General features: G+C 44.8%; 1 long non-coding RNA gene across 1 annotated transcript in view; it reads right to left on the reverse strand.

The window, feature by feature from the left end:
• Positions 1 to 15,888: 15,888 nt before the first annotated feature.
• The window catches only part of LOC137517606 (uncharacterized), a 40,241-nt gene continuing 29,888 nt past the window's right edge, over positions 15,889 to 26,241 (reverse strand). Inside the window, exon 2 of the long non-coding RNA XR_011020595.1 lies at positions 15,889 to 16,293. This is a non-coding gene — a long non-coding RNA (uncharacterized lncRNA). The remainder of the gene's footprint in view (positions 16,294 to 26,241) is intronic.

Raw genomic sequence — 26,241 nt, forward strand, 5'->3', positions numbered from 1 at the left:
AATAAAAAAGTGTACATATAAATGTGAAAAGCGCTCCCTCTAGGATAAATAGTCACTTTCCATAGATAATATCCATAATAAAAACCCAAGTTACACATATATTGTAAAATTACATATACATATATATACATACACTTGATCTCAGAATCAGGGAATTCTATTCATTACCCTGTATAAACAATATATACATACACTTAATCTCAGAATCAGGGAATTCTATTCAATATCCTGTGTAAACAATATCAAATAAACGATATCAAATAAACATTTATCTTAGAGACTCAATGGGTTCGTTATTCCTTCACTACTAACATCAGCAAGATTGACCTATACTCCTCTAAGCACATATATTCCTGAGTAGCCAAATCTCCCAATGTGGAGGACTTTATCGCTAGCTTCCCATATTTTGCAATACTCTATTGCCTTGAGGGGAGTCGCTTACCTTTACTTGTCAGGGAGCGGGTTTGGCACCTCTGTAACTTGTCACCGCCAAACCTCGCTCCTTAAATTGGTCATGTGCGGGTTCCCCCAGCTCCGAGCGCCCGCTCACTTCTGCCGGAAGTGACTGAAGTGCTCCTGTCATTGGAGCTCAGCGCCCGCCCTCCTCTCCACTCCATCCCCGGCTTGCGTTTCATCTCCGGCTTGCGTTCCGGTATCCGGAAGCGCCGGGTGGAGCGCAGGGTGCTGTTGGTCTTTCTAAATGGATGGTGGCTTAATTAGGACACTGCGTTATTGTGAGTCTCCACCGTTCCTTTTCATAGCACGGTGGTGGACGCATTGATCCGTTTACTACAAAAGGGGGGGGATGGCTGGGTGCAATATAAATTCTTGGACTAATCGCCTTACCAACTTTTATAACTCCTATAACATTGAGTAAAAGTTATTGAGTAAAAATTAAGTGGAATTAAAAGGTTGTACGTGATAATGCTAGTGGCAATAATGCTAATAAAAAATAGGAAAAAGATACAAAATGATATAATAAAAATGATATAATAAAAATAATATAATAAAAATAAAAATAAAAATCCCCATGAAAATTAGAATAATCATAAAAGAGGAAGATATCCTAACACTGAGAACAGTAAAGATTACCATCTCCTCCTACATATTTCATCTAACATCCTCCAAAGAAAGATGGGGAGGGGGGGGTGGGAAGGGGGACAGGAGGAGGGAATAGTCTCAGGGAAGGCAAAAGAGCAGAACAACAGTAGGGAGAAGGGGGGGGGGGAGGGGGGGGGGAACAGCAATACCACCCTCAATTAATATGATGGTAAAAAATGACAACAAAAATATCATGGTGGTGAAGAAAACAATTATACAAGGCCGCATATTAGGAGAGGGAAGGGAAATCGGGAAAAGATGGGAGGGGGGGAGGAGTTGGGGGGAAGAGGGAAACCAGACTAGGGGTAAATTCTTCACTTTAAAAAAAGAGCGACCGTGAGTCATTCCTTTACTCAGGGACTGATGCAGGGAACTGTTTTCATCTAATACGGCTTTTCCAATGTTTCATTTAGCCCATCTGGTACTAGGGTTTTTAGAGTCTGGATCCAGAAAATTTCTTTATTTTTTAGTTGGTTGAGTGCATCCGGCCTCATCGGATTGATTAATTCTATGGCTTTAAAAGAGACAAGTGCTGGGTCACTATTATGAGTGTATAAAAAATGTCTAGATAGACCACGTGTGAGTAATCCTTTAATTATGTTCCGTTTATGTTGACCTATCCTCTCTCTCAGTAGTTGTGTTGTGCGGCCTACGTATTGTTTGCCACATGGGCAGGACGCTACATAAATTATACATTTTGATTCACAGCTGATGTGTTCGGTTATGGGGTATTTCACCCTGTTGGTGTGTGAGATGACATGATCTGCTTCGACCAGAAATGTGCATGCCAGACAGCGTTTCTTCTGGCATCTGTAGGTGCCTGCTGGCCTTTTCGGATGGTTTGGGGCGGTGTTGTTTTTTAATTTGCTAGGGGCTAAAAGACCTTTTAGGTTGGGAGCCCTCCTAAAGGTGACCATAGGTTTGACTGGAATGTCTTCTCTTAGAAAGGGATCCTGTCTCAAAATATCCCACCTGTTGCTTAGGATGTTTTTAATGTTTTTGTGTTGTATACTATATTTTGTGATAAACCTCACTATGTTATTCTCATTTCCATGACCTGTAGGTTGTATTTTATTAACGGTCTTTTGTTCGGTGTTTAGGAATCTGGCTTTGGATCTTGCATCATTTATCAAGGTTTTGGGGTACTCACGTTCCTTAAATTTATCTGTCAATATTCTGGATTGGATGTCATAATCTTTTACATCTGTACAATTTTTGATAACCTTGATAAATGATGCAAGATTAAAGAGTAACTGTCAGGCTGCAGAAGCTAATTTAAACCTCTATTCTCCTGTGTTAAACAGTTTAGACAGAAGCCAAAAAGGCATTACTAAAGATAAAAATCTCTCTTACATTTGATGTAGCTTATCAGCAAAGCTAAGCTCCTAAGGAGGACGCAAGCCGCATTCCATACTGCAAAGCATTCTGGGGCCCTCCCCTCGGCTGCTAAGGAGAAGACGGGATCAAGTTTCAGCAGCTTCTAACTCAGTCCAGCCACAGCACAGATAAATCTCCGGGCAGAGTACACTGCAGGAGTCCGCTATTGTTCCTAGCCACATGGCTCATTAATATTCACTGCACACTGTGTTATTCTGTACGAGCTCCTCTGTGATCAGGAAGCAGGCAGGACATGACGACACATTTGGCTTCACAAACATGGAACCTGCCATGGGCTGTCAGGAGCATCATTCTCTGCATATACTATATAAAAATTCTGTGAAATCCAAACGTGGACAGTGAAATGCATATGTAATGTAAGTACAGCCAATCTTTAGCTACTGATATATGTGTTTATTTTCTCTGAGACCTTATACCTAACAGCTCCTCTTTAACAAACCGCCAGGGAGGTTAAAGGGAACCTGAAGTGAGAGGCATGTGGAGGCTGCCATATTTAATTCCTTTTAAACAATACCAGCTGCTTGGCCTCCCCCCTGATCATTTTGGCATAAGTTGTGTCTGAATCACACGCCTAAAACAAACCCATAACTAATCTAGTCAGACTTCAATCAGAGCACCTGACCTGCATGCTTGTTCAGGGTCTATAGCTGAAAGTATTAAAGGCAGAGGATCAGCAGAACAGCCAGGCCATTGTTCATCGCTTAAAAATATGTCAGCCTCCATGAGCTTCTTACCTCGGGTGGACCTGAAGATGTTTTAAAAAAAAAGAATTTTACTTACCTAGGGCTTTCTGCCAGCCCCCTGCAGCTGTCCTGTCCCACGCTGGTCCTCAACGATCCTCCTTTCCCCCGCCGTGGCACGGTTTCGTTTTTGCAGACTCAGAAGTGGACGTCCACTCTGCCTAGGCGGCCCTGGCCGCGTGCGTTCTTGTTAGCGCTCTTATCGCCGGGAGCGTCCTGTGCAGGCACAGTATGAGAAAATCTCAGGCACAGTGGATGGCGACTGTACATACCAAAACTGCGCCATGGCGGGAGATCGGAGGATCATTGAGGGCCGGGACAGGATGGATGCAGGGGGCTGGCCGAAGTCCCATGTAAGTGAGACTCTTTTTTTTTTTTAAACAACTTCAAGTCCACTTTAAATCGTGGGCAAAGCATGTGCCATTCCAGCAACATTGTGACATTCACAGAAATTAGCATTTCAAGGAAAATACTTGATTTGCACTGCAGAGACACTGTCCAAGACAAGACAAATAACATTTATATTGCATTCTTACCCTGGCTGACTCAAAGCTCTTGAGCTGGAGCCACTAGAGTGCGCTCAGGAGGCAGTAGCAGTACTAGGGAGTCTAGCCCAAGGACTCCTTACTGAATAGGTGCAGGCTTAATGAACAGGAAGAGCCAAGATTTGAAGCCAGGTCATCTGTGTCAGAGGCAGAGCCCTTAACCATTATACTATCCAGCCATGTAAGTTATTGTGAAGCTTCCCTAATCCCGTGCCTGTTCCAGGTACGTAAATGGCAAGTAGTAAAGCAAGTTATGAATGATAGTCATGTAACTTGCACAGGTGAGATGAGTCAGTAATACTAGTTGATACATTTTATCCTGATAGGAACCTGTGAGAGATCGCGGAAAAGCCGCCACATGTGCTACTGAGCAGGCGGCTGATTCTGCGTCCAGTGCGGCGGTTTGTACGCGGAAGCGTGTGTTTGGTAGCAGGGCAGAACGCGGAAAAGCCGCCGCATGCAACAACAGTAAGGCGGCTGGTTCCGCGTCCAGTGCGGCGGTTTGCACGCGGCAGCGTGTGTCTGGTGTGGCTGAGTCTGTTAGTGCACATAGACTTAAGAATACACGCGCGCACACTGAGAGGCAGAATTCTTATACTAAGCAGGAAGAGTCAGCTGACCACGCCGATCAGCTGACTCCTGAGCGGGATACTATTGGTTGAGCAATTAGGGGTGGTGCTGGAGAGCACTACTCCATATATAGTTCCTGCTGGTCACTTGCAAGTTGTCTGCCGTTGCGATCACTACGTGGAAGCACTCAGACCTAGTCAGATCCTCAGTGTGTTTGAACCAGGTGGACCTAGGAATACACACTTAGCCAGATTATTTGAATTGTATTCTGTTTATACTTCAGACTAGTTCCAGGGTGCTGAGACTACGGACCTCGCACCCAGTCTAGGGAATACTGTATTATCATCTGTGTATTCTTCAGACTAGTTCCGGGGTGCTGAGACCAAGGACCTCGCACCCAGAATAGGCATTGTTTGATATATGTTATGACTTATAGCTTTTCTGACTACTCCTCTGTCTTCTGATTCGGTACCTCGTATATCTGATATTCCGTTGCCAGACCCTGCTTGACTTGGATACTGAATCAGCCTTCTGTCTTTGTACTTTATCTGTCAGGGTGTTGCCGACCCGGCGTGCCCGACCTTGAGAGCTATCTCTCCCCTTAAAAGAGATTGGGCTTGATTCACAAAAGAGTGCTAACTGTTAGCACGGCCGTTTTCGCGCAAATTTTCGCATTGCGCGCATTCGCGTTTGCGCGCAAAATCGTTATCGTTTCGCTTGAAAATTCGTCATCGCGCGCAATGCGAACATTCGCGCGAAAACGGCTGTGCTAACAGTTAGCACTCCTTTGTGAATCAAGCCCAGAGTCTCCAAATCAGATAGTGACATCCATCTTAGGTGTCACTCACTCCTAGGTCCTTCCCGTCTCCAGCCTGACTCCTCCCCCCGGAGAGCCTCAGGCTGCTGGAAGGTTCCTGTTCTCCCAGAGCTGTGTCTCTATATTGTATACCACCTGCTCAGCAGGTACATTACTCAAAGTATTACTGTTACACCAAACACTCACTTATCCATAGGTGTCCAGAGGTTAGCAATATATCTGATTATCGGTGATACTGCAGATCATCAATAATCAGGTATATATCTGCATTCTTGGTGATACTGCAGATCACCAATAATCAGATTCTCTCTGCGTGCTGACACCAATCGTTACAGAACGGCAGACCAAACCCAAATGGACGCACTTCACAGCCGTCTTAATGCACTCACCACCTTGGTGGAAACTTTCAGCCGAGTGCTAGACAGTCACCAGACTCAAATCAACACTTTGTCAGGGACTGTGCAAGTCTATCAGACGGCTGTGGACGCAGTGCGATCTCCTCCTAGCACAGACATACGTATGTCTGTACCTGAAAGGTTTTCTGGCCACAGATCTGACTTCCGAAACTTTAAAAATCGAGTGTTGTCATACTTTGAGTTGAGACCGAGTTTCTCAGGAACTGTAGCACAGAGAATTACGTTTATCAAGACACTATTGTCAGGAGATTCCCAGACTTGGGCATATAGTCTCCAGCCAGGTGATAGCACGTTAGTGTCAGTTGAGGCATTTTTTGATGCTATTGCCATAATTTACGGTCATCCGGATATTGCCTCTACCGCTGAGCGGAAGCTCAAGACATTACGGCAGGGCAAGGGTCCGGTAGAAAATTATGCAGCTGAGTTCAGGAAGTGGGCAGTTTCAGCTAGATGGGACTCATTCGCACTTCTGGACTGTTTTTTATCAGGGTTGTCAGACGCGGTCTCTGATCTGATGTTGGGTCACCCCGAGCCGAAGTCTATTGATGAGGCCATTTCATCAGCCATCAGAATTGATCGTCGCCTACGTTATCAGAGACAGACCCGGGGTAGGAACGATGTGAGATATGTTTCCTACAACGCGCCTCAACCTGATTCATTTCCATCTGATACATCACCACCCGACTCACCTCCACCAGAACCAATGCAGATTGGGCGGTCGAGGTTGTCCCAGGTGGAGCAGAAGCGCAGAGAGACAAAACAGCTCTGTCTATACTGTGCAGAGGAGGGTCATAAAGTTCAGAGTTGTCCGAAATGGTTGTTTCCTCTAAATGATAAACATCTCCTTCTTCCTTGCACTATATCTTGGTAGGATAAGACAGAGAATACTGAGGCCTTCATTGATTCAGGCTCAGCAGCTAATTTTATGCATTATGAATTTGCTAAGAGATTGGGGATCACGATCTCCCCATTAAAACAACAGATTCGGGTCTCTGCAGAGTAATCACCCTCTTTCCCAGACCCCAGATTTGGGGGTCACAATAGGGGTGTTGCATAAAGAAAGTTTATCATTTTTTGTGTTACGAATGGCAACCTCCACGATCATTCTTGGCATGCCATGGTTACAAATTCACTCGCCTCAGATCAATTGGGCCATGAGTCAGCTAACCAGCTGGTCTGCCCACTGTTATCATCATTGTCTTGCGAAAGTAACCTTTGGTAAAACCAAGATTCACATGGAGGGATTGGCAGATCAATATTCAGAATTTGCAAACGTGTTCTGTGCCAAGTCAGCAGATAAACTTCCTCCACACCGTCCCTTTGATTGCCCCATTGATCTTAGGTCTGGTTGTATGACCCCTAGAGGCCATCTCTATAATGTATCTGGGCCGGAGAAATTGGCCATGCAGGAATACATCCGAGAAAATTTAGCCAAAGATTTTATTCGCCCTTCTCGATCCCCGGCCGGGGCAGGGTTTTTTTGTGAAAAAGAAAGATGGTGGTCTACGCCCTTGCATTGACTATCGGGGCTTAAATAAAATCACAGTAAAAAATCTCTATCCTTTGCCGTTAATAGATGATTTGTTTACTCAAGTCACCAATGCTAAGATTTTTTCAAAGTTGGATCTGAGGGGTGCTTACAACCTTGTGCGAATCAGGGACGGTGATGAATGGAAGACGGCCTTTAACACACCCGACAGGCATTACGAGTACCTAGTGATGCCTTTCGGGTTGTGTAATGCACCGGCCGTCTTTCAAGAACTGATCAATGAGGTCTTCAGAGAGGTATTGGGCAAATTCGTCTTGGTATACTTAGATGACATTCTAATTTTCTCGTCCAAACTCTCAGAGCACAGAGATCATGTTAAGTTTGTGTTACGGAAATTGAGACAAAACATGCTGTACGCCAAACTGGAGAAATGCATATTTGAAGTGACCTCTGTCGCCTTTCTAGGGTACATAATTTCAACCTCTGGCCTCTCTATGGACCCTGGGAAAGTTTCAGCTGTGTTAGATTGGCCTCAACCTGTGGGATTGAAGGCTCTCCAGAGGTTCCTGGGGTTCGCTAACTACTACAGAAGGTTCATAAAGGGGTACTCTACGGTGATCTCACCTCTCACCAGTCTCACGAAGAAAGGGGCAGATACTCACCACTGGTCCCCTGAGGCCCATGCTGCTTTCTCCACGTTAAAGAAATTGTTCTGTACTGCACCCATTTTGAGACACGTTGACACCACCTTCCCCTTTATCGTGGAGGTAGATACCTCAGAGGTAGGGGTAGGGGCTGTGCTGTCTCAGCGTTTTGGGTTGCAGGGAAAGCTACACCCCTGTGCCTATTTTTCACGTAGGTTTTCACCCGCTGAGAAAAACTACGATATAGGCAATAGGGAACTTCTAGCCATTAAGTTGGCCTTTGAGGAATGGCGACATCGGCTAGAGGGTGCAGAACATACCATTACTGTCTATACTGACAACAAGAATTTGGAGTACATTGAGGGCGCTAAGAGACTTAGCCCCCGACAGGCTCGGTGGTCATTGTTCTTCTCGAGATTCAGATTTGTAATCACGTACACCCCTGGTAGTAAAAACATCAAAGCTGATGCTTTGTCCAGATGTTTTGAGCCCGAGACAGCACAGCCCTCAGACCCAGAAACCATTCTGCCACAGAAAGTGGTTCTGGCCGCCACTGAGACCTGGAGGGACTGGACTAAAACGTTGAGTCCGTTCCAACAGGATGTACCTGAGGGAAAGCCTGAAGGGTTCATGTTTGTACCACTGCCTTTTCGTCTACAAATACTGCAGTTGTTTCATTCTCACAAGAATGCTGGGCATCCTGGAGCCACCAGAACTCAGGACCTTGTAGCAAGATGTGCCTGGTGGCCTTCATTGGCAACTGACTGCAAAGAGTATGTAAGAGAATGTGCAGTGTGTGCAAGAAGCAAACCCTCCCGTCAGGCACCTGTTGGGGCATTACAATCACTGCCAGTCCCGAAGGAACCATGGACCCATCTGTCCATGGATTTTGTGGGTGAACTCCCTAGGTCTGAAGGCATGACAGTCATTTGGGTGGTAGTCGATCGTTTTAGCAAGATGGCCCATTTTGTCCCCCTGAAAGGACTCCCCTTGGCCCAGGAGTTGGCCGATCTCTTCTTCCAACATGTTTTCCGGCTGCATGGCATTCCGGAAAATATAGTGTCAGATCGGGGAGTCCAATTTGTTTCTAAATTCTGGAGGGCATTCTGCTAGCAGTTAGACATGGAGCTATCTTTCTCATCAGGCTACCACCCACAGACCAATGGCCAGACCGAGAGAACCAATCAGTCTCTGGAACAGTTTTTGAGATGTTATGTTGCAGATGTTCAAACTGACTGGGTTAAATTCCTGCCATTTGCAGAATTTGCACACAACAACTTGAGGAGCTCCTCCTCAGCTTTTTCTCCATTTCAGGTGGTGACTGGAAGGTCACCTAAGTTCACCCCATTGCCGGTGGCTGCCACCCCGTTTCCAGCCCTGGAGGATTGGCAAAGGTCCTTAAAGCAGACGTGGGGAATAGTAGAAAGAAACTTGAGGAGGGCTTTTCAGTGTCAGAAGAAACAGGCTGATAAAAGACGTTCCATTGAGTGGGAGTTTCTTCCAGGTGACTTGGTCTGGGTGTCCACACGACATTTGGCTCTGAAGCAACTGTCTCCCAAGTTAGGTCCCAGATTTGTGGGTCAGTTTCCTGTGATAAGGAAAATCAATGATGTCACTTGCGCCATTGATCTCCCCGCCAGCATGCGGGGTGTGAGATCTTTCCATGTGTCCTTGCTCAAGCCGGCAGTGCACGTGGATTCTGCTCCCCCCCCCCCCCCCCCGTGTTGATTGATGACCAACCTGAGTATGAGATTGAGAAGATTCTTGACTCCCGACTTGTGCAGAACTCCGTGCAGTATTTGGTGCATTGGAAAGGGTATGGCATCGAGGAGAGAACATGGGTGCCAGAATGTCGCATGCATGGAGAGGAGTTAAAAAAATGTCCGGAGTCCACTCCTCGGGGGGGGGGGGGGGTACTGTGAGAGATCGCGGAACAGCCGCCACATGTGCTACTGAGCAGGCGGCTGATTCTGCGTCCAGTGCGGCGGTTTGCACGCGGAAGCGTGTGTTTGGTAGCAGAGCAGAATGCGGAAAAGCTGCCGCATGCAACAACAGTAAGGCGGCTGGTTCCGCGTCCAGCGCAGCGGTTTGCACGCGGCAGCGTGTGTCTGGTGTGGCTGAGTCTGTTAGTGCACATAGACTTAGGAATATCGTCTGTCAGTCGGTAGAAGGAAGCAGGAGGCGGCACTAGTTGCTGATTGGCACCTTTGCGGGGGTCGGTGGTCAAAGCTTGTATGTGCCTCCGGTAAATAAGACGAATACCCAGCACAGTAGAAAGGTAGAGTCCGGGCACCAAATACACTGCAAATTCCACGTTTATTTCATCCCTCGCACAGACAGATACATGGGCATGGGGCTGGTCTAACAGCCGTTTCACAAGCTCACTCGCTTGCTTCCTCAGAGACAAAAACCCCTGCTACAATGACACATTATATACATACAGACACTTCCGCAATTGGTTTGCGTGTATACGGAAAGAAGGAGGGAGGGGAGAGGGAGGGGACACTCACCCAAACCGCCGTCTGGTTCATTGCCGAGCGTACATCAAAACTGATGGAACGCCCCGAGCCTTCCGGAGTGCACCGCACATAGGCTCCACCCCTTTCAGGGAGGATACCTCCAGGAGCTTCCCTCCAGTCGTACTCACCAGCGTCATTTGCGTGGTGACCTCACTATGCGTGCATCTTCCCGGATGGTATCAATAAACCAGCTTCCGCGTTCCACCCAGCTGGTTGCCTGGGGAACGCGTATAGCAACGGCGAACTCCACCTCCACCTGAAACAGATAGAAATATAGAAAAAAAAACAAAAAATTACAAACATATACATATTGTTAAAAACATTAAAAGACAGTGAGCAGCTATACACAGGGCCAACTTGTACTAAAAATAACAGAGTATCGTACTAAACGATAGAAGTGATAAATGAGTTGCCTACACGATCTTAACGGGACAGAACTCAAATTTTTCTCAAAGTCGCATCTAACTTTCAAAAGCAGCAGCACAAATATGATAAATTAAACAAAGGGGAGGGGGGAACAATAAATGGTCCACCAGGAGGGACTACTAGATAACAGGGGAGGAGCATTGGACTTTTAACACAATTTATCCCAAATACTAATATTTATCCAAAAAACAGTGCAGTTCATTCCGTTCGTTTAGACCCAAATTGCCACAGGCGTCTGTGACTGATATCAGTCTTGCCTCCTCCCTGCACAAAAGCTTCTCCCTATCACCCCCCCTATGTGGGACATCCACAAATTTCAGACCAAAGAACCTCAGCACATCAGCATTGCCTCCATGCATCCCTCTCACATGGGCAATCAATTTAGAGGCCCCGCTTACCAGTTTCTATTGAGTGGTAATGCTCCTGAAATCGTGTGCACATTTGTCTGGTCGTTTCCCCGATATAAAACCGGCCACAGGGACAGACCACTGCATACACTACAAATTTCGATCTGCAGTGCATGAATTCCTTAATACTCAGAGTGCTACCCCGTTAAGATCGTGTAGGCAACTCATTTATCACTTCTATCGTTTAGTACGATACTCTGTTATTTTTAGTACAAGTTGGCCCTGTGTATAGCTGCTCACTGTCTTTTAATGTTTTTAACAATATGTATATGTTTGTAATTTTTTGTTTTTTTTTCTATATTTCTATCTGTTTCAGGTGGAGGTGGAGTTCGCCGTTGCTATACGCGTTCCCCAGGCAACCAGCTGGGTGGAACGTGGAAGCTGGTTTATTGATACCATCCGGGAAGATGCACGCATAGTGAGGTCACCACGCAAATGACGCTGGTGAGTACGACTGGAGGGAAGCTCCTGGAGGTATCCTCCCTGAAAGGGGTGGAGCCTATGTACGGTGCACTCCGGAAGGCTCGGGGCGTTCCATCAGTTTTGATGTACGCTCGGCAATGAACCAGACGGCGGTTTGGGTGAGTGTCCCCTCCCTCTCCCCTCCCTCCTTCTTTCCGTATACACGCAAACCAATTGCGGAAGTGTCTGTATGTATATAATGTGTCATTGTAGCAGGGGTTTTTGTCTCTGAGGAAGCAAGCGAGTGAGCTTGTGAAACGGCTGTTAGACCAGCCCCATGCCCATGTATCTGTCTGTGCGAGGGATGAAATAAACGTGGAATTTGCAGTGTATTTGGTGCCCGGACTCTACCTTTCTACTGTGCTAGACTTAGGAATACACGCGCACGCGCTGAGAGGCTGAATTCTTATACTAAGAAGGAAGAGTCAGCTAACCACGACGATCAGCTGACTCCTGAGCGGGATACTATTGGTTGAGCAATTAGGGGTGGTGCTGGAGAGCACTACTCCATATATAGTTCCTGCTGGTCACTTGCAAGTTGTCTGCCGTTGCGATCACTACGTGGAAGCACTCAGACCTAGTCAGATCCTCAGTGTGTTTGAACCAGGTGGACTTGGGAATACACACTTAGCCAGATTATTTGAATTGTATTCTGTTTATACTTCAGACTAGTTCCAGGGTGTAGAGACCAAGGACCTCACACCCAGCTTAGGGAACTGTGTTATCATCTGTGTTATACTTCAGACTAGTTCCAGGGTGCTGAGACTACGGACCTCGTACCCAGTCTAGGGAATACTGTATTATCATCTGTGTATTCTTCAAACTAGTTCCTCGCACCCAGAATAGGCATTGTTTGATATATGTTATGACTTATAGCTTTTCTGACTACTCCTCTGTCTTCTGATTCGGTACCTCGTATATCTGATATTCTGTTGCCAGACCCTGCTTGACTTGGATACTGAATCAGCCTTCTGTCTTTGTACTTTATCTGTCAGTGTGTTGCCGACCCGACGTGCCCGACCTCGAGAGCTATCTAAAAGAGATAGTCTCCAAATCAGATAGTGACATCCATCTTAGGTGACACTCACTCCTAGATCCTTCCCGTCTCCAGCCTGACTCCTCCCCCCAGAGAGCCTCAGGCTGCTGGAAGGTTCCTGTTCTCCCAGAGCTGTGTCTCTATATTGTATACCACCTGCTCAGCAGGTACATTACTCAAAGTATTACTGTTACACCAAACACTCACTTATCCATAGGTGTCCAGAGGTTAGCAATATATCTGATTATCGGTGATACTGCAGATCATCAATAATCAGGTATATATCTGCATTCTTGGTGATACTGCAGATCACCAATAATCAGATTCTCTCTGCGTGCTGACACCAATCGTTACAGAACCATTTAAAGAGAGTTACATTTAAATACATTCACAACAAAGTGATAAAAGAACATTAGAAGTCACATTTAGAAGATTCCCATAGTAAGCCATTGGACAGCTTGTTTAATTTCCTGTAAGCAAAAAGATAAAATCTGATTGGTTGTGGACTCATAGCTATGGCAACTTAGCCTGTTGCTAGAGCTGGTCAATGAGCTGGGAATGATGCAAATTATTTTAGGCAAATGCAAACATTATACTCATTTAATGTGAATCTATGCAGCCTGGACTTGTACCAATTAAAATAATCAAAATAATTAAAATCATCAGCTACTGCATCATTTCAATTCATTTGAATAAAATTAACATAAAATGTGTTTCAACTTGAAATTATTAACATCTCATTGACCTTTTTTATTTGCTGCTATGGCAACTTCCTAACAAGTTTTCTAATTTTGTTTGCTGATTTCTTTCCATTTGATTTGCATACCCAGTGAGTTTATACTGACATAAAATGTAACGTTAGAGCAAATGCATGATTCTGTATTAGATTAGTACACCATAATTCTCTTAAATGACACTTCTCAGTTAAATCATATTTTCATGTGCAAAGTGTGTTGGGCTTAAAATATTGCCACCAAAGCAGCCCACACGTCGGACTCAAGGTAATGGCAAAATCTTCCACTGGTATCATTCTTCATCCATATAGGCATTCTTCTATATCATCCTAAATTACCATGTATCATCTTCCGCATTATAAAGCACTCCTGACACATGTGACCTCAGGCTCTTGTTCTCTTATTTCTAAATCAGAAATAAAATATACTCTGTGTGAAAATGCATCAGGATTATTGTCATTTTCTGGAATTCACTGTAAGTAGGCCACCATGTCCAATTACAGCCCAAGTCTTCTAAGAAAGGTTTATACGCTGGGACACGCCGGGCAAAAATAATTAAAACTAATAGATTAACTCTGATTGTAACACAGTTTGATGGGTTAAACATCATTCATAAGCAAGTCTGTTCTTACTTAGAATAATACAATTGGAAAGACATCACAAATGTATTCAATGTATGTGTGTGAAGCGTGAAAATAATTAGGTTGATCATTAGTATTCATGTTCAGAAAGCCCTCTGCACAGTCCAAGAGAAGGAAATGCAAGCAAGCTATTCAGAACATACTGTCACTTGTTCCATAAGGATTGTTTTCTACTCTTATGCCCACATTCCTTTAGATTGTAAGCTCATAAGGACAGGGCTCTCTCACCCTTTTATGTCTTGGAATGTGTTATTGATTTCATACCTTACACTCTGTTACACATTTTATTCATCATCACTGGGAGGGAGAAGGCGCCCCAAAAATAACCATGGATGTTATAAACGTAAAATGGCTTACCTCTAAGAAGAAGGGGCAATACCAATATTAGAAAGAAATTTTAACAATCAGACACAAAACCGATGTGTTTCGTGGAGCACAGTCCGCTTCCTCAGATCAAATAAAGCAGTGTCTGGGTAGCCAAGGTGCAGTGCTCAGAGCGGTTAAAAGCCCACCTTTGTGAGTATAAACAAAAGTGGGGACACCTTGAGCCCAATATAGTGTAGTAAGCAAAACAATAGGTTGGAATTGAAAAGTATATAGTGTATAAACTCTGTCATCAGAGGCGCTTATCGTGACCTTGAGACTGTACTGCGTGTACTCCTATTTGTTATTGCCTGAGGAAGCAGGAATATACCTGCGAAACGCGTTGCCTGGTTGTCTGGAGTATATAAATATACCTGTTGTTGTTAAAAAGCTGACAGTATCTTGTCTATTTCAAGGAGGTGAGTTCACCACCACCTTCTGAGGAATTTTAAACTTTTTAGTACCTTTTATCCTGCTGGTGCCTCTGTTCACTCGTATATAACCTTTGTGAGTACCTCATCACTTTGTATTTATCCAGAACCTGGCATTAATATATTACATCATAAGGGACTCCTGGTCTCTCTCTGTGTTTTTCCTGTATCCGTAGAAAGTCTCGGGACTCCTCTGGACTACACTCCTCCTCACACATTTTATTCATCATGTTACATCTGTCATTGTGATCACCAGTTCTGTATTTTGTACCAGTGTCCATATTTAATGTATATCATTGTCAGTATCATTATGCACCCCTGCGTGGTCTTCTTTCTTTGTACAGCGCCACAAAATATGTTGGTGCTTTATAAATCAATAATAATAATAACAACAATACTCTTTGTGTCCATCTGCTAAAATACAGTAATAGATAGATAGATAGATAGATAGATAGATAGATAGATAGATAGATGCTTTACTGTAGGAAAGGCTACATTTAGAAGAACATGTTTCCCACCATTTCATGCTAAGAGGTCACATCCAGATGTCTTTCCCCTCTGGAGAGGATTCTTCAGGCTAGAAACTGTTTGGCTGGCGGCCTGTCAACAAAATAATGAAAGCCATCTGGGATACCATGAAATGCAGTTCACAGGCACTGCATGGTGGAGCTGGAAATATGTAGAGTCTGTCACTGAACATTTTCCCAGAACATGGAATCCCCAGGGAGAGAAGATACAAGGTGATCTAATGTTGTTACTTTTAAACTGCTTAGAAAGCTGCACGATTATTAGCTAGCGTGTTGGTATAGTAGATTAGAGATGTTTAGCACGTTGCTGCTATTCGTAGTGAAATCTCAGTGTTTACTGATCTGCCTCAAATTTAGCTCTAACATATGTTAACTGTCATCTCAGCCTTTTGCCTGTTTATTAAACTAAATAAGGAATAATTTTTTAGTTTTACCCCAAAAAAAAAATGAAAATAAGGCACTACCATAGTAAACAGTTACATGTCTGCATTTGTGTTCTAATCCGTGTAGCTGGATGCTTGGTGTTTATGACATACATCAGCGCCATGGAATATGTTGGCGCTTTATAAATCAATAATAATAATACATTTACGAATTAGGGTTCCAATTAGCATTAGACATGTTTTAGAAGAAAATGTGCTTTATTTAAGCAGAACTCGAAGATGAAAATAGAAATTCACCGGCAGAGATGTCCCAAAGATGTCCTGTCTTCTGCAGGACTTTTGTTCCCCATTGATGCTGTAACAGTGGTGTAGATCCTTCAGCTATCTTCCAGATTAGTGTTGCTCCATTGTGCAATTGTTCAATTTGCTGGTCGTTCAGCCAAACAGGTAAAAAGTATTGTGGCTTAAGTAGTGTGGTTTGGCTTAAGGTCAAATGTATTATGAATATACTGTATTTCATGTTCAATGGAAATGTGAAGGTGATAGGTGGGATATCCCATGATGCCCTGGTCCTCAAATTAGCAGTTGGTGATAAGCAAAGGCTGCTGTCAGCCATCTTGGTGGTGGCACCATTTGGTATATACCTAGAGGAACAAATAAAATTAAATAAACAGTAATATCCAGGAATAGAAACATATGATCTTGGAAAGGAAACAGTTCAAAATTATGAGAGACATTGAGGATGACTGTGCAGACCATGTCTATACCTGTAAGTAGGAGAGACACCAGAGAGAAGCCACAGGTGACAGGGATGATAGAGCAGGATGGACAGACCAGAGCAGTTTTTTTAGCAGCCAGGTACATATGAGTGGCATATGTTTAATCATCAGCATGGCAGTGGAACATCTAATCACGGGCAGACACTGGCAGCAAGGACGTCAGAGAAGCCAGGCTAAAGACCAAATGCAGTTCCACACACTTCATCAGAGTCAGTGATGGATGCCTTCAGTGTTGAGCCCACCAAGTCCCTGCATGCTTCTCCACAAGCCTAGGCTTAAACCTGCTGGGTTGGGGGGAAGGTGTGAAGAGACAGGCTTCAAAAGAAATGGAAGTGGACAACACTGCCTCCACAACTTCCCCAACTGAACAAGTATTATATAAGAGACAGAACAACCTGACTGACAACTTTAGTGAGCATATTTATACATATCTCCAATGATATACCTACACGAGCTGAGCTGCCTTGGGAAGAATCTTAAGATTTGTACCCACTCATGACAGCTACTTATTTAATAGGGAGATTGCATTTTTCATTTTTATACAAACATTGAAATTGAGGACATATTTTAAAGATCAGTCGCCAGAACTGAACGGAAAAGAACCTGTCATTGTGTCACTGTGACTAGCCATTGTAGAGCCATTGACTCTTTTGAAAGCGCAGTCAAACAAGAATTCAGAAATAAGTGGAATACAGACAAGAGAAGAGCATATGGTGTAACAAAAAAAGAAAGTTTGGCATTATGTAGTCTATATTAAAACACTCAAATAATGGTTAGCTGGATAGTGTACTGTTAAGGTGGTTACTTTTGATGTGGGATTGGAACCTTTGACCAGGGTTCAAATCCTGGCTCAAGCCAGTGTGTAAAACATTACTTTTGGCAAGGCTCCCTAATGATCCTCCGCACCCATGAAGCATGTCTTAAGCGATTTGAGTCCGCCAGGAGAAAAGTGCAATATAAATATGATATGTCTTGTCTTGTCTTGAATACAAAGGCTGAAAAAGGGAGTCCCCACTATTATACAAAATAATTGATTTTTTTTTACACTGCATCAGTTGGATTGCAGAATAGTTTTGCAGAGATCTATCTAGAGGACCAATCTATTTCTTGGCTGTGGGCTTGTAACTATGGTGATCCCAATCCCAAGATGACAAGAAGTAAAGGCGACAAAATTAAATTGAAAAGGAACCTTAAGTGAGAGGTATGTGGAGGCTGACACATTTATTCCCTTTAAACAATGCATATTGCCTGGCTGTCCTGCTGAACCTCTGCCTCTATTACAGTAGGTTGCAAAAGTATTCGGCCCCCTTGAAGTTTTCCACATTTTGTCATATTACTGCCACAAACATGAATCAATTTTATTGGAATTCCACAAGAAAGACCAACACAAAGTGGTGTACACATGAGAAGTGGAACAAAAATCATACATGATTCCAAACATTTTTTTACAAATAAATAACTGCAAAGTGGTGTGTGCATAATTATTTGGCCCCCTTTGATCTGAGTGCAGTCAGTTGCCTATAGACATTGCCTGATGAGTGCTAATGACTAAATAGAGTGCACCTGTGTGTAATCTAATGTCAGTACAAATACAGCTGCTCTGTGAGGGCCTCAGAGGTTGTCTAAGAGAATATTGTGAGCAACAACACCGTGAAGTCCAAAGAACACACAAGACAGGTCAGGGATAAAGTTATTGAGAAATTTAAAGCAGGCTTAGGCTACAAAAAGATTTCCAAAGCCTTGAACATCCCACAGAGCACTTTTCAAGCAATCATTCAGAAATGGAAGGAGTATGGCACAACTGTAAACCTACCAAGACAAGGCCGTCCACCTAAACTCACAGGCCGAACAAGGAGAGCGCTGATCAGAAATGCATTCAAGAGGCCCATGGTGACTCTGGACGAGCTGCAGAGATCTACAGCTCAGGTGGGGGAATCTGTCCATAGAACAACTATTAGTCATGCACTGTACAAAGTTGGCCTTTATGGAAGAGTGGCAAGAAGAAAGGCATTGTTAACAGAAAGCATAAGAAGTCCCATTTGTAGTTTGCCACAAGCCATGTGGGGGACACAGTAAACATGTGGAAGAACGTGCTCTGGTCAGATAAGACCAAAATGGAACATTTTGGCCAAAATGCAAAATGCTATGTGTGGCGGAAAACTAACACTGCACATCACTCTGAACACGCCATCCCCACTGTCAAATATGGTGGTGGCAGCATCATGCTCGGGGGGTGCATCTCTTCAGCAGGGACAGGGAAGCTGGTCAGAGTTGATGGGAAGATGGATGGAGCCAAATACAGAGCAATCTTGAAAGAAAACCTCTTGGAAACTGCAAAAGACTTGAGACTGGGGCAGAGGTTCACCTTCCAGCAAGACAATGACCCTAAACATAAAGCCAGGGCAACAATGGAATGGTTTAAAACAAAACATATCTATGTGTTAGAATAGCCCAAAGTCCAGATCTAAATCCAATCGAGAATCTGTGGCAAGACCTGAAAACTGCTGTTCACAAACGCTGTCCATCTAATCTGACTGAGCTGGAGCTGTTTTGCAAAGAAAAATGGCCAAGGATTTCAGTCTTCAGATGTGCAAAGATGGTAGAGACATACCCTAAAAGACTGACAGCTGTAATTGCAGCAAAAGGTGGTTCTACAAAGTATTGACTCAGGGGAATGAACAATTACGCACACCCACTTTGCAGTTATTTATTTGTAAAAAATGTTTGGAATCATGTAGGCTTTTTGTTCCACTTCTCACGTGTACACCACTTTTGTATTGGTCTTTCACGTGGAATTCCAATAAAATTGATTTATGTTTGTGGCGGTAATGTGACAAAATGTGGAAAACTTCAAGGGGGCCGAATACTTTTACAAGCCACTGTATTTCCGCTTACCAAGTGACTGCAGACGCAGCTTATTGGTCGCACTAGTGCTGCGGGCGGGATGAAGGTACCGCTCTTGAACCAATCATCACTTGGTAAGCGGAAATATGTATCCTGTATCATCGGAGGATTACCGGGCAGCGGCAGTTAGCGCTTATTGGCAAATGCTTCGGGAGCCAGCAGGACTTCGCTTTACCATCTTCTGAACCATCAGGTCAACAGCAGCGGCACAGTAAATGGTGGATAGCCGATCGCTGTAGTGGATCACCAATCAGAGTCCAGTGTGATCCCAGCGATCAAGCGGCAGCACGGCAGCATTCAGGAGGCAGAGGAGTCAAAGCTGGGCATAAGTAAGCATCCTGTATGCGGACCCACGCAGCGCAGGAAATACAGAGGTGCTTTCCCACTTGTTGCAGCCCTACATTTGGACTATAAGATGCACCAACTTTTTCACCCCAACTTTGGGGGAGAAAAAGTGCATCTTATAGTCCGAAAAATACGGTATCCCTCACTGCAATTTCCCTTAAATTAGAGATACTTTGGTGTTTCTGTCAGAGATATGGGACTCTATTTACAAAACTGCTCTAGGCGGCCATACATCAGGCAACTTGGCGATCGATTGACCATCTGATTCGATTATTAAAATCAAATTGGATGTAAATCTGTGCCGCCAAGTGCATGCCTGACCGACAATACGACCAATTCAGGGCCGAAAATTGATTGCATTCACGATTGGGCATGCTGCAAGAAGTTGGGCCGACTTGCTCAATAGGGTGTGCAGCGGGAACGGCATGCAATTTCCCGGAGATAGACAAAGCCCCCGATGCTGTGCCCTCCCTAATGTAAGTATCCCCCCGATGCCCTGTGTAAATTATACATTACCTGTCCACAGCCTCCGATTGTCCCTCTGCTGCTGCGGGTGCATTCTCCTCTCCATACATGCACGCCCCACATGGTTTCCTAGTAAGGGCACGAGTGTGATGTCACACATGCACTCCCTTGCTAGTAAACCATGTGGGGCACGTGCGTATGCAGAGGAACAATCCCGGAAGCCAGCGGGGGACGAAGCAGAGGCAGCGGACAGGTAATGTATACGCTTTACACAGGGCATGGGGGGACATTTACATTAGGGGGGCACAGCGGCAGGACTGTGATGCGGCAGATTTTGCGCACAAGGTCAATTTCAGATCGATTTCAGCATGAAATTGATCAGAAATCGGCCTGTGGTATATGGGCAGCTCACAGATCTCTCTCTTATTGTAACGATCGGTGTCAACACACAGAGAGAATCTGATTATTGGTGATCTGCAGTATCATCAAGAATACAGATCTATACCTGATTATGGATGATCTGCAGAATCACCACTAATACAGATATAGCGCTAACCTCTGGACACCTCTAGATATATATATATATGATGAGTGTTTGGTGTAACAGTATGACTTTGAGCAACCCACCTGATGAACAGGTGACCCTAAGCAGTACAGAAGATACTGCTATGGAGAGTACAGAAACCTTCCAGCAGCCTGAGACTCTCCAAGGGGTGGAGTCAGGCTGAAGGTAGGAAGGACCAGAGAGTGAGTGACACCTGAAGGTGGATGTCACTGACTGATCTTGGAGACTATCTCTTAAGTGGGGAGAGATAGCTCTCGAGGTCGGGCAAGCCAGGTCGGCAACACACAGACAGATAAAGTACAAAGACAGAAGGCTGATTTGGTATCCAAGTCTGGCAGGGTTTGGCAACGTGATATCAGATATGCGTGGTACTGAATCAGAAAGCAGAGGGATAGTCAGGAAAGCAACAGGTCATAACAAATAACAAACAATGCCTAGTCTTGGGTGTGAGGTCCGTGGTCTCTACACCCTGGAACTAGTCTCATGTATAACAGAGTGATAACACAAGTTCCCTAGTCTTGGGTGTGAGGTCCGTGGTCTCTACACCCTGGAACTAGTCTGAAGTATAACAGAATGATAATACAAGTTCCCTAGTCTTGGGTGTGAGGTCCGTGGTCTCTACACCCTGGAACTAGTCTGAAGTATAACAGAATAATAACACAAGTTCCCTAGTCTTGGGTGTGAGGTCCGTGGTCTCTATGCCCTGGAACTAGTCTGAAGTATAACAGAATAATAACACAAGTAATCTGGCTCAGTGTGAATTCCCAGGTCCTCCTGGTTCAAACACACTGTTGGATCTTACTAAGGTCTGAGTGCTTCCACGTAGTGATCGCAACGGCAGACAACTTGAGAGTGGCCAGCAGTATCCATATATAGCGCATAGCTCTCTGGCGTCACCCTGAAGTGATCAACCAATGGTTACCAGCTCTGAGGTCAGCTGACCGGCCTGGTCAGCTGATCCCTCCTTGGCCATCATAAAAGTTCTGCCTTTCAGCGCGCGTGCGCGTATTCCTAAACCTGTGTGAACTAACAGGCTCAGCCACACTAGCTGCACGCTGCTGCGTGCAAACCGCCGCGCTGGACGCGGAACCAGCCGCCTTGCTGGCAGTACATGCGGCGGCTTTTCCGCGTTCTGCCATGTCACTAGATGCACGCTTCCGCGTGCAGACCGCCGCGTTGGACGCGGAATCAGCTGCCTTGCTGTCAGTACACGCGGCGGCTTTTCCGCGTTTTCTCACACTTATCAGATTCGATAAGAGAGAGATTTGTCTCTTGGTCGAATCTGTCCTTTATATGATTCATTTATCACCTAATTGACAAAAATAACCTTTCAGATCATTTACAAGCAAAATATTCACTGAAAGTAAGTTGTTCCTGATTCATTTAATTTCAACATTAATTTACTTACCTTAATTATGTTATATTTTTGCTATTTGGGAACTTAAAAAGTAACCTAGATAAGGTGAAAACAAAGGAAAACAGGTGTAGAAGCTTTGTGAATCATGCCCATAGTAACGGTAGTCAGGAGGGAAAAGTCTCTTGTGTTCCCCTCCCCCCAGGTATCAGCATTAGGTAGCCTATGTTCCCCCAAGATATTAGTTGATTTATGTTTTTGTGCCCACCTTTCTCCCCATCAGTATTAGGCTATATATCTTACCCCCCCTCCATTAGTGCAGGGATGGCAGTATATTTCCTACTTCCAGTGATGCAATAGGTCCACTCTCCTCCCTTCCCTGCACCCGCAGTCAGGCACTATGCTGCAGCAAGACAGTGTGAATGGCTTCCAGGTACTCCTGCATGTCATGGTATGTTTACAGCCATTTATTGGGTCACTTTAGACTACCTCAAAGACTGTAGAAAGATAAGGGAATTCGCATTTGCATGATTATAATTACAGATGGTCACTGACATGCTAATACAGTAATTCTAATTTGGAACTGGATAGATTAAATCTACTTCCTGATGATTTTGAGCTAAGCTTCTGGCTTTGATTGCCTCCATTCCTTTTCTTTCTTGGGTCAGTGGAAATAAGCAGTTTGATGTTGGGCCAAAGCTGATTTGGATGGGTCCAGCTCCAAATGGTATCCAATTTTCAACCACATTTGTAACAAGTTGGCAAATTAGCATCTCATTGATTATATGCACTCTAGAGTGATGCCTTGAAAGCTACAGGTAGTTAGTGCTGCATTGTAACCAAATAAGCTGACCAGGGGCGTAACTAGAAATCACTGGGCCCCCCTGCAAAAATTTGGATGCCCCCCCCCCCCCCCCCCCCCCATAGGTACCAAATTATTGTAATGGGGCAGCGTTTCACTATAAAATAATTGTAATGGGGCAGCGTTTCACCATAAAATAATCATAATGACCCAGAAATTCATCGTAAAGTGGGCAGCATTTCACCATAAACTAATCGTAAAGTGGGCAGCATTTCGCCATAAAATAATCGTAAAGTGGGCAGCATTTCACCATAAACTAATCGTAAAGTGGGCAGCATTTCACCATAAAATAATCGCAAAGTGGGCAGCATTTCACCATAAAATATTCGTAAAGTGAGCAGCATTTCACCATAAAATAATCGTAAAGTGGGAAGCATTTTACCATAAAATAATCGTAAAGTGGGCAGCATTTCACCATAAAATAATTGTAAAGTGGGCAGCAGTCACCAGAAAATCGCAATGTGGGCAGCGTTCTCCAGAAAATTGTACAGTGGGCAGCAGTCATCAAAAAATAGCAATGTGGGCAGCATTCACTAGAACATCGTACAGTGGGCAGCAGTCACCAGAAAATCGCAATGTGGGCAGCGTTCTCCAGAAAATTGTACAGTGGGCAGCAGTCATCAGAAAATCGCAATGTGGGCAGCATTCACTAGAACATCGTACAGTGGGCAGCAGTCACCAGAAAATCGCAATGAGGGCTGTGTTCACCAGAAAATCATACAGTGGGCAGCATTCACCAGAAAATCGTACAGTGGGCAGCGTTCACCAGAAAATCGTACAGTGGGCAGCGTTCACCAGGAAATCGTACAGTGAGCAGCAGTCACCAGAAAATCGCAATGTGGGCAGCGCTCACCAGAAAATCGTACAGTGGGCAGCAGTCACCAGAAAAATCGCAATGTGGTCAGTAGTCACCAGAAAATCGTACAGTCGGCAGCGTTCACCAGAAAATCGTACAGTGGGAAGCAGTCAACAGAAAATCATACAGTGGGCAGCAGTCAACAGAAAATCGCAATGTGGGCAGCGTTCACCAGAAAATCGCAATGTGGGCAGCGTTCACCAGAAAATCGCAATGTGGGCAGCAGTCACCAGAAAATGACAATGTGGGCAGCAGGCACCAGGAAAATCGTAATGTGGGCAGCAGGCACCAGAAAATCGTAATGTGGGCAGCAGTCACCAGAAAATGGCAATGTGGGCAGCAGGCACCAGGAAAATCGCAATGTGGGCAGCAGGCACCAGAAAATCGTAATGTGGGCAGCAGGCACCAGAAAATCGTAATGTGGGCAGAAGGCACAAGAAAATGGCAATGTGGACAGCAGGCACCAGGAAAATCGTAATGTGGGCAGCAGGCACCAGGAAAATCGCAATGTGGGCAGCAGGCACCAGGAAAATCGTAATGTGGGCAGCAGGCACCAGAAAATCGCAATGTGGGCAGCAGGCACCAGAAAATCGTAATGTGGGCAGCAGACACCAGACAATCACAATGTGGGCAGCAGTCACCAGAAAATCGCAATGTGGGCAGCAGACACCAGAAAATCGCAATGTGGGCAGCAGTCCCCAGAAAATCGCAATGTGGGCAGCAGTCACCAGAAAATTGTAATGTGGGCAGCAGGCACTAGAAAATCGTAATGTGGGCAGCAGTCACCAGACAATCGCAATGTGGGCAGCAGTCACCAGAAAATCGTAATGTGGGCAGCAGGCACCAGACAATCGCAATGTGGGCAGCACCTGTACAAAAAAAAAAAAAAAAACAATTCACTCACCTGGCAGAAGTCTCCTCTCCTGGCCTCAGATCCCCCGATGATCCTTCTGCACATCTCCCGCGCTGACAGGCAGAGTGCAGGGCTACGGCAAGATGGCTCCCGAAGCCCTGTACTGGAGACACAAATAGTCTCCAGAGCAGGGCTTCGGCAGCCATCTTGCTGTAGCCCTGCTCTGCCTCCCGGAAGACAGACTGCGGCTGGGGGGAATGAACTGGCCCAGTGTCTCTTAGACGCTGCGGCCAGTTCCACACCTGGCTGGGGGGTCCTAGGATCAGGCGGGCGGCAGCGCTCCCCACCCGCACATGGCTGGCGGGCCCCGGGCCCCCCTGCGGCTGAGGGGGTCGCATCCCCGGTGGTTACGCCGTTGAAGCTGACATTTTCTCTGATTCCATCTCACTTATTAACACACAAAGCAATATCTCTGTTTGATGTAGATATCCTTGTTAAATAATTACGTTATACTTACATAAGCTGTACAGGAACACACTAGATATCACAAGACGGTCAAAAAAAACATGTGGTTTACTTTTACCATGTGAGGAAGTAAAATAATGTCTTGTTTTGCATTAGACACCAATGTTCTTCCTCAAACACGAGCATTGCTAAACATCAACATCAACCATCCCCTGTGATACTGACAGTAAGAGGAAGTATTCGATAAACTCTTTGGGCTTGATTCACAAAGCGGTGCTAACCTACTTAGCACATCTAAAGTCTTTAGACGCGCTAACCAGGGTGCTAAGTAGGTTAGCACTGGATTTCTCAATCAGATCGCGCGCTAAGTCCCATAGGCTTTAATGGGCACTTCGCGCGGAGCGCCCTGTGCTCTGTGCAGTACGCGCGTAAAGTTTTACGCGCATAAAGTTTTGCGCGCGTAAAGTTTAATGCGCGAAAAGCTTGTTTAGACGTGCTAAGGGGGTTTTCACAGGCGTGCTAACAGTTAGCACCGCTTTGTGAATCAAGCCCTTTGTGTCTTTGTTAAAAAGAAAGTTTAGGCTGTGTGCACACTTGTCAGTGGGTGAAAGGTTGCATTTTCTGTCATGTGTGTTTTTGCGTTTGTAATGTGTTTTTTTCCGCATATGCGTTTTTCAAGCCTTTTAATGCATTTGCAGTTCGCATATACAAAACGCATATGCGTTTTTCATGCATTTTTCTTTTGCGTTTTATGCAAATCACTAGGAAGGCAACAGTAAGCGGGTATACATCATAAAACTTTTTTTCAACCAAAAACGCATAGAAAAACGCATGGCAAATGCATGTAAAACGCACACCATTGCGTTTCCATTGATTTTCATTATGTGGGGTTTTGCTGCATTTTTGAAGATTATGCAACAAAACCATTGTTTTTGAAAACACACTCATAAAAACGCATATGCATTTTTGATATGCATTTTTTCCTGCGGCCCATAGACTTCCATTAGCGGCAAAAACGCAGCGTTTTCCACAACGCTAGCATTTCTACTAAGTGTGCACCCAGCCTTAGTGCTCTTTTTAACCAATGCATTGACTGCATGTGTGAATTTTTAGATTAAAAACACATTCCTTGTTGACAAACAGA

This window comes from Hyperolius riggenbachi, chromosome 5 (genome assembly GCF_040937935.1).
Source record: "Hyperolius riggenbachi isolate aHypRig1 chromosome 5, aHypRig1.pri, whole genome shotgun sequence".
In the NCBI taxonomy this organism is placed as follows: domain Eukaryota; kingdom Metazoa; phylum Chordata; class Amphibia; order Anura; family Hyperoliidae; genus Hyperolius; species Hyperolius riggenbachi.